General features: G+C 37.5%; 1 protein-coding gene across 2 annotated transcripts in view; it reads left to right on the top strand.

The window, feature by feature from the left end:
* The window catches only part of LOC134225421 (uncharacterized), an 850799-nt gene that overhangs the window by 676274 nt on the left and 161340 nt on the right, over positions 1-13185 (top strand). The window lies entirely within an intron of this gene.

Consider the following 13185-nt stretch of genomic DNA (forward strand, 5'->3'; position numbering starts at 1 on the left):
TTCTTTGTGATTTTCTATGTTTCAGGTATGCCCTTTAAATATTAGCCATGTGAGTACATCATATTTGATATATTTTTTATTATTATATTGTCTTGCCTTCAGGTCTATTCGTGAACATTATTTGACTCCCAATTTGCTTGAGTAAACAAGTCAAAGACTGAAAAGACAATCAAGCCAGCATTGAAAAAATATCTAACAGTAGTAGTCGCTGTTATAACAGTAGTAGTCGCAACCATAACTAATTACATGTAAGGACTCAGTAGGAGTTTTCGTCCATGTTCTAATTTCCGTCATAAGTGATCAAACCAATTAAAGCAACGTTCATTTGCTATAACTTCACTGCATCAGAACGTTTTCCCCGAACCTGCAATTTGATAGTGGAGAAGTATAGCAAAAATGTCTACCTTATTTGTTTTCGAGGCTATGTCGGCGGGATTTAGAACGTAGACAAAAATACCTACCGTACCCTATCCACGAAGGGCTTAGGGAAAGGGAAACGGCAGCACTTTCTTTATAACATTAAGTGTGCATAAACAATCCATTGAATAATAAAGAACGATCCGTAAATAACACCTGGTTGTTCGTAAAACTCTACCAAAACTCGGAAACCACCATAAAGAATAATTTTGAGATCCATTACTACGCAAAAGTTTTAATAATTAATTAGACAATAGCCGAGTAGGAGCGACGACCTCTATAACAGAAATCGATATGAACTAGCCTTGCATAAAAGGTAAAATACCAAAAATTAACACCAAAAGTTAATATGCAAAATACTTTAGGCATAGAGTCGTGGGTTCGAGACCCATCGAAGGGAAAGTGGTTACCTCCAATACAATTTTCAAATCTTCCACATAAACATATTCACATCTGAATTTTCAGAACATCGTAAATTAATTTATTTCCATTCCGGGTGGTATGTCCGTAAACAAGCAAAAAAAACATTAAATGAACCTCTGGAAATTCTTCGAAATGGGAAAAGTTTGTTTGAGCAAAAGTTATTCGTTCTGCCGAAAGAAAGCCACTTGTCCGAGTAACACGTTAGGCTGAAAATCATCTAGCCGAATTCCATTTGGCAGAAACGGTTATTAGGCCGAAAACAAATTATGGTCGAACATTTCGTTCGTTGAATAAGACGTGAAACGGTTTGAGCTCGAATTAGATTGCTCGATCTCTGATGGGGACCCGCCTAAGCCGCAAGCACCTGGTCTTTAGCTAACGGTCGTTTCCGGGGTGGGCACCTAAGAGCTTTGAGGTTGCGAAAACGGCGTCGGACTTTTATCTTTGTGGGGCCTTAGCTTGTTCGCTTAAGAAGGTGACGATCAGTTTTCTCAAAAGTGGAACCACCCAATTCAACTGTGCAAAACGTAAACAAACGAGCATAAATTCCATACAAAATCCAAGATGGCTGAGTTGGGGATATTGACAAGTCGGATAACCTGTACATAAAAAAATCTTGGTCCGGATGCCCCGGTCGTAAAAAGCTCGACATGTACACCGATCAAGGCCGCCCAAGGTTGTTCGACCATAGACCATTTCATATTGAGCCGAACATGTTGTTTGGCCGATTTGTCTTTTGTTCGGCCATACTAAAGATACTGTACACAGAAACAGGAAATGTTCCAATGAATCGCCTGCTTTGAGCCTGCTTACAGCGGCACACTAGGAGTTAACTTTCTGAAATCAGTATGGCGAAAGGCATCTTAGGTTCGATTTCTCAAAATTAAACATCTTAATCGAAAAAATATTTGGTAAGGTAGCGGACACCTACATAACCGGTACCAAATAGTTTTTCATAAAAAGTTCCTAATTTTGAGAAAACCCGCGTTAGATGTCTTTCGCCATACACATTTCTGGCGGTTAACTCAGAGTAAAATCAGCAGTGATTCAAATCGTTCGGGGCTGTCAGTTTGAATGTGAATCTGAAACATTCATTTTCCCAGCAGCAGTTCTAGAGTTTATTTCAGTCAACTGTCAAAAAAATAAAGCTGGTATAACGCTCAGTTCTATTTTCTGCAGATTTGAACCACGATTGAATCACGAGATTCAAATATTTTTCAATGAATCGCCTGCTTTGAGCGTGCTTACAGCGGCACACTAGGAGTTAACTTTCTGAAATCAGTATGGCGAAAGGCATCTAAGGTTCGATTTCTCAAAATTAAGCAGTTTCATCAAAAAAATATTTGGTAGGCATGGTAGCGGACACCTTCCTACATAATCGGTACCAAATAGTTTTTCATGCAAAGTTTTTTATTTTGAGAAAACCCGCGTTAGATGACTTTCGCCATACAAATTTCTGGCGGTCCCTGAGGAAACTGGACGTATGGTTTCCAATCAAACGCCTTATGAAAATTTGCCACAAGGAATCGGTATGAATTTCAATATGTTGCCTTATGAATGATGATTTACATTAAAAAAAATAAAGTTCGGCAGACTGGGTTCGAACCACGGACGTCGGGATCGGGAGGCCGGTATGTAGACCACACGCTCATCGACGCTTGAAGACTTGTGAAGGTGACTGCGTATAAAAAGCACTGTTGGTGGAATATTCAGTCGAAACTTCATAAGGCGCCAGTTATGAATTTCGCTAGTCCAGTTCGCTGAGTGGTTAACTCTTGCTGGCTATTTTGCGCATATACTATAGCGCCTGGATGTGACGGCGGCGGGTAGAAAATCAGCCACTGCCAATAATTCATTGTTTTGGTGTATGAACGCGTCATTTCATCTACGGATCAATCCACTTTGCAGTTACGGTGCCTTTCTTGGCAGCAACATAATGATTTTATTTAATTAAAAATTTGAAAAACATGAATGGAACACTGCTAGCAAATATACTCTATTACCAATATAGTCCACTCTAGCTGATTTGAAGAGACAACGCAGTAGCGCCGCGGTGTCACAAATATTTGCTGCTAGGGAAACCAGCGAGTTTGTTCTATTTTGCTCCGGATTCAAACTATAATAGTGGTCGAAAATTTAGAATGAAACTGAATCACTCCTGATTTCACTCTCATGCTGGCTAGTTTGCGCATATACGATAGCGCCTGGATGTAGAAGTGGCGGTTTGAAAATCAGCCACTGCCAATAATTCATTGAAATTCCAAATTTACTGTCAGTGTCATTTCAATAAATAATCATTTGGTAAGGGCCATTTCAATTTCCACTAAGACACATGTTTTAATTATTATTTTGTTATTTTTTTTATGATTTTGCCCTAAATGACCCCAGCAAATGATTGAAAATGAACTTTGGTTGGTTAGCGCGATACAAACTCAATATTTTGAAATCATGAAAACTTTATAGATCAATTTGAAAAGTTTATTCAGCATAAGCAGTATTGCGAGCTCGGAGTTTCCGGTTGATTTATCTGCTCAAGGATCAGATTTCGCGCCTTTGTTCGGTTCGTTTATACTGTCTTTATGCAAAACGGCATTTTTTGATCATATGACCCGTTCTGCTAACGCCTTTTAAAATTTTAATTGAATATTTAATTGACTTTTGGTCCTACTGGTCTCCGAAAGGTCAAGGGGGGGGGGATAATAAAAAATAAATATTAAAATGAAAAAAAAACAGAAAACTCCTCGGATTTGTTAAAGAATGTTTTGAAAATCCTCAAAATTCTCGGAATTTTATTTTGTGGCCCCCCCCAAAATATTATTTTTTGGCAAAAAAAATCCGAGGGGGGGAGACAAAATAGATTTTAAATATTTGTATCGGCCTAATCATAAAAACATCCCCCGATTTTTTTTTTTCGAAATTTCTTCAAGCAAAATTCTTTAAACAAAATCGCCTGGAAACTTCAGATTTTCCTCTTAAAGTTTTTCGGGATTTTCGATGGATTTAAAAAAAAAATCTTTAAAAATTCTACGAAATTTCCTTAGAAAATACTTTTTTTTGTTTTTTTTACAAATCAAACTTCCTCAACCTTTTCCTGAGATTTTCTCTAGAATGTTACTTACAGGGAGAAAATCGTATCTTGAGCAGGGTAGAAATATTTCACAGTCAATGCAGTGAAAAACATGGAACTCAGTATTATCTGCAGTCGCCTTCATCGCCGCCGTGGTGAGTGCGACTGGGTGCAGCCGAAAAATCATTTCCAACACCGACCTTTCAATTTCGCATTCAGCCACTCACAAGTCGCTCTGACAGGCTGCTCAGTTCGCTCCTTACCGTATGACTGTGAGTGGCCCATTTAAACGCGTGGTGAATTTTTTCAATTTGGTGGGTGAATGTGTACATTTTGCTGTGGTAAATTTCATCTTCGCGGCGCGGTGGGTGATGTGAGTTCTGTTGTTTACTTTTCTGGCTCTCCGGGAATGTGAGGTTGAATTGAAAGCAGGAAGAAAATAAAAAAATGATATAAAAAAACATCACCTTCATCCAGTGCTGCCGAATATTTACAACCCTGATCTTGAGTTCAGTTTGAAAGAGTTCAAAAAGTAACTTCAAACTTTTTGAGCTCTTTCCTTACGAAACTCATGAAACCATAACGCCAAATAGAAGATGTAACGGGACTGTTGACATTTATATATTTATATATCTACATAAAATAATGCTTGAATGAAAATTTTGTGTTACCGTTTGAGTACAAAATTTGAGAAGTTGTCGCCGTCAATAACTCGCCTACTATATTCACGTGAAAAGTTTTCACATGCAAATTGCAATCATTATCGTCTGATAATGATTCAGCACAACACTGGCTACTTGCAGTGTTGGTAAATACTCAAATTCTCAAATCTCATCCACACGGAAGAAATAAACTGCCCAATAGTGAGTTTAATTCACCCAACCTCGAACATCCGTACGGGAAGCCAAAATTGAGTAAGTAGGGTCGAAGTAGTTTGCCTTTACTCCCATGTTAAAGAAGTACCCAACGGAAAACTTATTTACCCAAATGTAAGTTTAATTCACTCAATTTCGACCTCAGGTAATAAAACTCAAAATTAGCTTCCCGTATTGAACTGGCATCGTTGGATTTTTTGGCTCTTTTGTTTTTGACAACAAAAGAAAGAGTGGATGAAAGAGAAGAGAAAAAATAACTCAAAAGTAAGTTTAAAAATACTCAATTTTGGGTACGTGTTTTCTTCCGTGCACGATTCAATCAAGCGCGAGGCAAACCTCACCCGACTCATGGCCCAGAGAATCGTCCATGATTTAATTCGCGATTTGCATCATTGCATCATTCGTTAAATTCGTCGGAATAACTTTCTTTGCTTAAAACAATGGATAACAATACGTAAACATAAAAAAAACCCTGATTAATCCACCTAGCGGTGATGATGCCTTTCTCGCTCCTTCAAAAGGGTTGACAAACATATTAGAAAAGTCTTATATAACACTAAAAAGGGCTTATTTTTTACATTTTTCACATTATGGCAGCTTTACTTTGTACCGTTAAATGCACAAAAACGATCCATAAAAAAATGAAAAACGATCCATAAATAACATCTGAATGTTCCATAAAACGCTACCTTAAATCCAAAAAATAATTCAGGCGTATCCATAAAGATTAATTTTAAGATCCATAACTAAGCTAAAAAATAAACCAAATAATTGGAAAATAAGTATGTACCTTCAAATATGATCAAGAAAAACAATATCATTCCTGCTACATATTTTCCCATCATCCATTTGGATCCATAGAAAACTACATTTTGATTATTTGCTGAAACGCCAGGAAGAATGCATTACAGATGATTCAAAATAAATGTTGAAATTGATTCTGAAGTTGCTTTCCTGCACACCAAAACATTATGAATATTAGGCGACATATTTGAATGAATTGACACAAAAGCACATGACGTAAACTCAATCGTATATGTTTTTCAACGTCAGATGATTTAAATATGCCACGGAACCTAAAAACACAGCTCCAGGTGCGTTGCCGCACGAATGCACAAGCCGATGATAAGTGCAAATTGAATATAACCTGTTATACTTCGATCACCACTCATCGAAGAAGTAAAGATAGCTGAGGGGTAACATTCTAGGCTCTCACTCAGAGAGTTTGTGTTCGACGCTCATTCGGTTCTCATTTTTTTTCAAAAACATATTTATAAACAATTTTTATTTTCTAAAACTCAATACCAAATTTTTGAAACGACTTCTCTGCGATTGTAAACAAAGCTAAAAACATCGATTCGTCAAATCTGAGAGGTGAGAGCACTCCCACGCAATCCAGCACCACTAACAGGTAGCCGAAGTATTTACCTATATGTTAGACTACATATCTACACATGTCTTTTAATCGAAATAATTAGACTTTCATGTTGCCAATCTAGAAGAAAATTAAATTTCAAACTAACTATTTTCGGCTAAAATGTGTTTTAACATTTTAACAATCATTTTAAAATTGACGCCCTTCACCCTTGCCGGGGTGATGGGCCAATAAACGTGTTGCGTCCTTCTGCAATATTCATCTGACTGAAGCGAATGCAGTGACGTTTTATTTTAGTATTATAAAAAAATCCCGGGATATAGAACAAAAATGTTTCCAGTTGGCAAACATTCGAGTGCTTCCCAGTTTGAAGTCAGAATCCAGCTAAGGCTTCTGTCACCCAATCAATAAGATCATACAATTGGATCGAGTGTTGGAATGTGCATATTTTCATTTTGTGCGTTTATTATAAAGACTTGCAGCTCTGTTCGAACTTAATCGTTTGTATTATGACACTTTTGGTCTACAAGCCCTACGAGAAATAAGTTTTCGTAAATAATTCCTCAGATAAAGGTGTTTTGTAAATTTAAATGAATTTTCATGCACATATTTGGGGCATGCGAATAAGTGCAATATTCAATCAAACTAACTGTTATTTATAATGCGAATAAATTTGTCGCTTGTAGAATTTATCTAATTTAATCGATAATAATGAATATTCACTTGTTGGGAATATTTGTGTTTTCACATGGCCGGGGTAACCCATTTTTCTACTCAAATTTTCGATTAGCAGATTTAATTGATAACAAATCGTATGGATATCCTACAACAAATATACATAAAAATTGATATTGTATGATGTTCGTTTTATTTTTGCGAACGAAGTACCACAAGTCAGTCAAAAGCCGCTTGGTGCGATTTGGCTAAGCCCCGACCACATGTCGTTGAATTACCAATACTTTTTACTGTATTTCTTTCAAATTGATACATTCAAGGGTAGACAAAATTCAGAAAAATATTCGCCTTGCCTTACGCCGTATGAATAAAATTATTCCATTGTGTAATCAATGATATACTTAAAAGCTTTTAATGACAGTTTATGGACTGGAAAATTAATTAAAAATGAAGATGGTACAAATATGCAATTATGTACAAATGCAATAAAGCAATTTTCAATATAATATAATATCATAATTATTATGATTTGCTTTTTGCTAATTCAAAGATGAATTCGAGAACGTTTTTGTGGTATGGTAGAAGCTGTGGGAGTTTTCTCCAAATCTCCCACAGCATACTCTACCACAAAAACGTTCTCGAATCTGTCTTTTGAATCTGCAAAAGCAAATCATAATAATTATGTTATTATATTATATAGTTGTTAAATCTATTGTTTAAATTCGAAATCATTTAAAAAATTTAAAATCAAATTTTATTCCATCATAACATTTTCTATCACTTTGCGAATGTTTCCTGAAATTCCTGAAATTCATTCAATTTACAAGCAGACAACGCAAGAAACATACACCCCCCTATGCTGCTCAAGCACTTCGGCGCCAACAGCACTTTTTTCGTGGTTCTTGTGACGACCGCCAGACGTCAAAATGATCTACTACCTATGTGCTTTCTTGCCTCATATAGGTATTTACTTCTATCAGTGCTAAAAATAGAACAGAAGCACGGCTTGCTGTACGCGCTGTACGGGCTGCGTACAATGCGATGCCTGATGCAAGCTGAAAATAAACAGTCAAAGCTTGTGTTGCTGATGCTACGATGCGATGCCGACCGATGCGCAGTGGCGGAAACCCGTACAAAGAAAGATTCGTTTTTTTCGCGAAGCTCACACATATTGTGAATTAGCTGATCCTTAATTTGTTGATTGTAGCTTGTTAATTTTATTTTTGGTAACTTGGTGTTAAAAAGTTGATGCTGTAAAGCATCTCCTAAACAAATGTGTATGGGCAAATTAAATTTGAAAAATTCTTTTAGTCTGACATTTATATGGGGGCCCGCCACTGTGCACATTGCCATTCCTTTTTTCACGCGCATTCGTACGGGGGAGCGTTGAACAAAGCTCGATGCATTTTGAAATTGCTATACATGAGTATGTGATATAGGGTATTTGTGTTTTTCTTAGCGCATGACTTAGCGCATTAGCAATAAGACATGAGAACAGTTATGTATGACGTTTAACATAGGAGAGGGTTTTCAATTACTGAACGGATATCGGATAACGGATATTTGTAATTTCCATAGGGCACCCGTACCTTGAGTGTAGGTAGTGGGTTCATATTATACATTTCCCATTATTATACACATATGTTTCCTTTCGTTGCGGTATGATGTAATTATGTCATCACACCAATATAATTTTCATAACATAATTGACTTACTCACATCAATGGTGAAGCTATTTTGAATAATTGGTGAGGTGAAATAAATATTATTTTAAAATCAGTATTTTATCTATTAGTTAATGTAATGAAACTGTTTATTTTCAATCACGAAACGTGCACTTCGAGAATAGTTGGTAAATCCAAACCACTATTCACTTGGATCGAAGTGCAATTTGCACCAGTTCTGATCAATCACGGAGTAGCAACCATTGATATGTACAGTCAGTCTAAGCTAAGCTAAGCTGAAACTGTATAGTTTCAATCAACAAACGATAAAAACAAATATTTTCTTTTCTCAATTCATTAATATTTCCAGTATAGGAACATTTACCCTAGCAGGATAAACTCTAATGCTATAAAACATATCTCCAATTCGATGATTTATGTTTGCATGTATCTTCTCACAAGTTAAGAGTATTGATGGTGCTGTGGTATAGTATGCGCTTCCCACCCCAGAGGTCACGAGTTCGAGTCCGAAGTAGGGCGTTTTGCTTTTTTTTTGCACGTGAAAACAGTTTTTTCGCCGTAACTTCGGAACGCAATGTCCGATGGATCTAATTTTCAATAGCAAACAATGTGATTGAATTCTACGTCGAATGGAACTTGTTGCGAGCAAATTGGATAATGCTAAGTACCAAAAAGTGTGTCTCACATTTTTGTACACACACACACACACACATACATACACACACACATACATACACACATACAGACATCACCTCAATTCGTCGAACTGAGTCGATTGGTATATAACACTATGGGTCCCCGGGCCTTCTATTAAAAGTTCGGTTTTGGAGTGATCCTATAGCCTTTACGTATACTTTGTATACGAGAAAGGCAAAACGCTTCCATTGGGTATTGACATTTTTTAGAGCGAAATCATTTTTTCGGCGAATGAGCGAAACGATGAGATTCTGCGTGAAAAACTCATGCACGATGCTCTCCATGCATTATCGCAAGCGAGTCAGCTCGTGCATGAGGCTTCGGTGAGTGAGATTTGAGCATGATTCTACCAACACTGGTTACTTGGACATTTTTCACAACTTCTTTGGAAAAAAAATTTGAAGTGCAGGTATACCTAACCCATTGTCAAATAACAACCAGTGATGCTCTTATCATTTTTACTCGCGTTTGACGCCCTCTAACTTTTGATTCTAGTTTGCATTTGGTCTAATGCAATGTAAAAAACATATTCAATAAGATTTGTTTTTATTGATAATTTCACCGAGTACGTTTTTCTGTGCTAATAGCTTTACTATAAGGAGCCATTGCTTCGTGGCATGGAGGGTCCTACGTTAAATAAGAACACCAACTCAAAAACTACTGAGATTCATTACCTTCTGTGGACTATGGAAGGATGTAATAAAAACCTTTATAATTTATTTACTTCACTAAGGTGTGCGTTATGCAAATACAATGGAGTTACTGTAGCCATAACCTCAACTAGATAACCAGTGCTCCTATTATTGGTAAACATATGTTTTGTAATTGTCAAGACTGAAATGTCCTTCTCAATAATTATTATCAGTTTAAAAAAATTCAAATTTTCTACTCAGAATATACCAAACCAGTACTGCCACTATTAATACCGTTATCCTAACACAATGCGAAAAAATCTGCTTCCACCTGGTCGAATCTGAGCTGAACCCTCTTTTACTGAATTGAAGTAGACCCGGCCGGCAACCTCTCATCAATTGAAGTGTGTTGCCCAAATCAAGGCAAAAAATGTTAACCCCCTTTGAGGCATTTTTTTTATTCTACCGAACCTATTTCAAACGTGTGCTTCTTATCTTGGTGGACCATGGTCTAATGGGTTTTGTGATTTTCGGATCGATCAACTTGCAAGGATGCTGGCTTTGGAAGCAACTTCATAATTAATAATTGAAATCATTTCCAGCGGGGCGTTCAAATTCTGAAAGTGTTATTGATTCGTACTTAAAATCAAAAGAAAATATGTACATAGGAACAGTTTTTTTCATGACCTGCACTGGAGCTTGAACAAATTGGTGTTTCCATGCAAAATCCAAGAAGCAACACAGATATAATGACTCCACAATCAGTCATCAACCAGCGCGGCGAGCCAGAAAAAAAACGTTGATGACTGCGAATTTGATGAATGATGTAAAGTTCCTAATGAGTGAAGATGAGCACAAAGCAGGAACAAGAACCACCATATAATCAGCATCAGCGAACGAGTTCAGAGGAAACGCCATAAAAAAGTGATGTATTGGTGAACGGGCTTAATGAGCAAGGGCCAGCAGTAGAACCAAAACTAGCGAAAAAAATCAACACATGCTGCCGGAGAACAAAGAACGCGTTGAGGAGAGAATGCAAAAAAAGCAGTACAGATTCATTTCAAAGTGTGTTTGCGAAATCAACAGCGAAAACAAAAAAACCATGGACGAAAAATTGAACGTAGAAAATAATTGCTTTCCGTATTAGTAAGCATAACATTATTACGAATCGGTTTTTCGATTCGGTCAGCCCCAGCCCGAAACAAGGCAAAATGTGAATCATGATAAATGAGAAATTGCCGAAAAATCGAAAAAGGAAAAAAATATGTACGAGTGGTTCCAGAGTTCAACCGGTGATGATGGTTGCCTGTAGGGCATCAGCAACAACAACAACAGCAAAGACAAAGAATCACAAGAATAAATGGAAAAACGTGAAAGAGGAAGAGCCACGTAAACTCAGACGGGGCTCTGCAGAGTGGCTGCAGCCATGCCCGTAGGGAATCGGTTTTTGACCGTTCCTCTTATCATGTAATGTTGTTAGGGATCGCGCACGCAAGAGGCCACGGGCAAAAGGGCACAAAGCCTGATTTGTTTAGAGCTTGTTTTCGGGTTTTCTTTTGTTTTGTTTGCGTGCTGGTTTCCGACGGCACAAGCAAATACCACATCAAATCATCACACCACTTCGCCCGTCGATTGGAATGCATCCCAAGAGTGGGAACCTTCGAAGATGCAGGCGATTTTTTGTAGATGGATCTTAAGTTTTATGACGGTGGAATTTGGTCCGAAACAAAACAAGAAGAATCATGCAATGTGATCATCGCGGCAGGATTGCCACACGAACGAGCCAATCACACTGTGATGACAATCGAGATGAGTTGCTATTCATCAGTCACTATGATACGTACTTGATCGTCATTGAAAACAAACTTGTCTCAGACGAAATGATGATCGAATTTCAAGCAACTCCACAAGCAATATCTTCAGGTTGCCGTTTTCTCTCTTCTAAGTTGCTCTCTTTTCAGAAATTCTCTTTTCTCGCTCTCCTCATCATGTTTGGTCAGCCAAAGTTGTTTTTCTTCCCGCTTTGAAATTCGATACAGTCGTGCTCACGGTCAGTGCATAACTGCCGCAGCGAAACAACCTTTCGAAAAATGGTGCAGCGCACATATGAATTGAACATATGTAGGCAACATAAAGTGGAAGTTGGAGTCGGGTTGGGCTGGACCCGAATGTGTAACATAAGCAGTTGAAGAGGAAGAAGATGAAGTAAGAATACAAGAAAATAACCAGCCGAGCATAACTACTGACGTCAGTTCTTGCTGGTTACATGTGGTGCAGGCTCACTGTTGGTGGTAGGACAAACATAAGAAATCGTTGGTAGACGGTGCAAAAATGGAACGACTTTTTGAATAAAAGCTTATTTTATTGAATACTTTTCGATTAAGAACTGTGGTTGAGCACTGGATTCAATTGATCCAGCTTTATATATACACTAGAGTGGGCGCAGTTGTATGGAAAAACGCAAACTTCGTCCGATCAAGTGAGATCAAGGTTTTTGTGAATCGTTTTAGGACCCCAATCCACTGTGCAAAATATGGGCTCGATTGGTTGCAACTTTGCATGCCGCATCGCGTTTTAAATTTACATGGAAATTAGTATGGGAAAACGTACTTTTTAACATTTTTGCTCTTAGCGGCTTCAATCACGTGACTCGATACGTTAGCATATAGTCTGGAAGATGCCAAAAGACTTTGCGAAAGAAAGTACGTAGCTGGAAGGTCTACAAAATAGTAGTTTGTGCAATTAGTTGCAAAAAGATGATTTTTCCAGCACGAGTTGTACGTTTATCCGACGAGGCTTGCCGAGTTGGATAAATACTACGAGTGCTGAATAAATCGAGTTTTGCAACGAGTTGCACACGCTATTTTTTGCAATATCGAAAATGGGCTTTAATATGATAATTCTGCACCAAAATGGTACTGTCTGATTTACGTTTTATGATAAATCTGGCCAAAAAATCATTTTGCTGCAGAAAACAAACAGATTCCATGACATATTGAATGCTCGACAGACCATATAGCGATAGATAAATCTGTCTGGGGAATTTTGATGTCATGTCCAATAAACTATTTCATTTATTACGCGACACAGAGAATACACAATTTGAACACTCACCCAAGCTAATTGAGCAAAATGTGGTCATGTAACTATTGTTCCAATGCTGGTTTTCCATTATAGCACCCAAATGAGTGCTATAATGATCATTAAAGCACCAATTCCAATGGTATGGAAAAGTAGGCCGTTTTATCGCTCAAATGCGAACTGTAAACCAAATATTATGATCAGGAGTTGCAAAAAATGTTATTACGTTTCGAAAATTGATTGTTTAAACCATATGCAA

The sequence above is a fragment of the Armigeres subalbatus genome, chromosome 3, assembly GCF_024139115.2.
Source record: "Armigeres subalbatus isolate Guangzhou_Male chromosome 3, GZ_Asu_2, whole genome shotgun sequence".
Lineage (NCBI taxonomy): Eukaryota > Metazoa > Arthropoda > Insecta > Diptera > Culicidae > Armigeres > Armigeres subalbatus.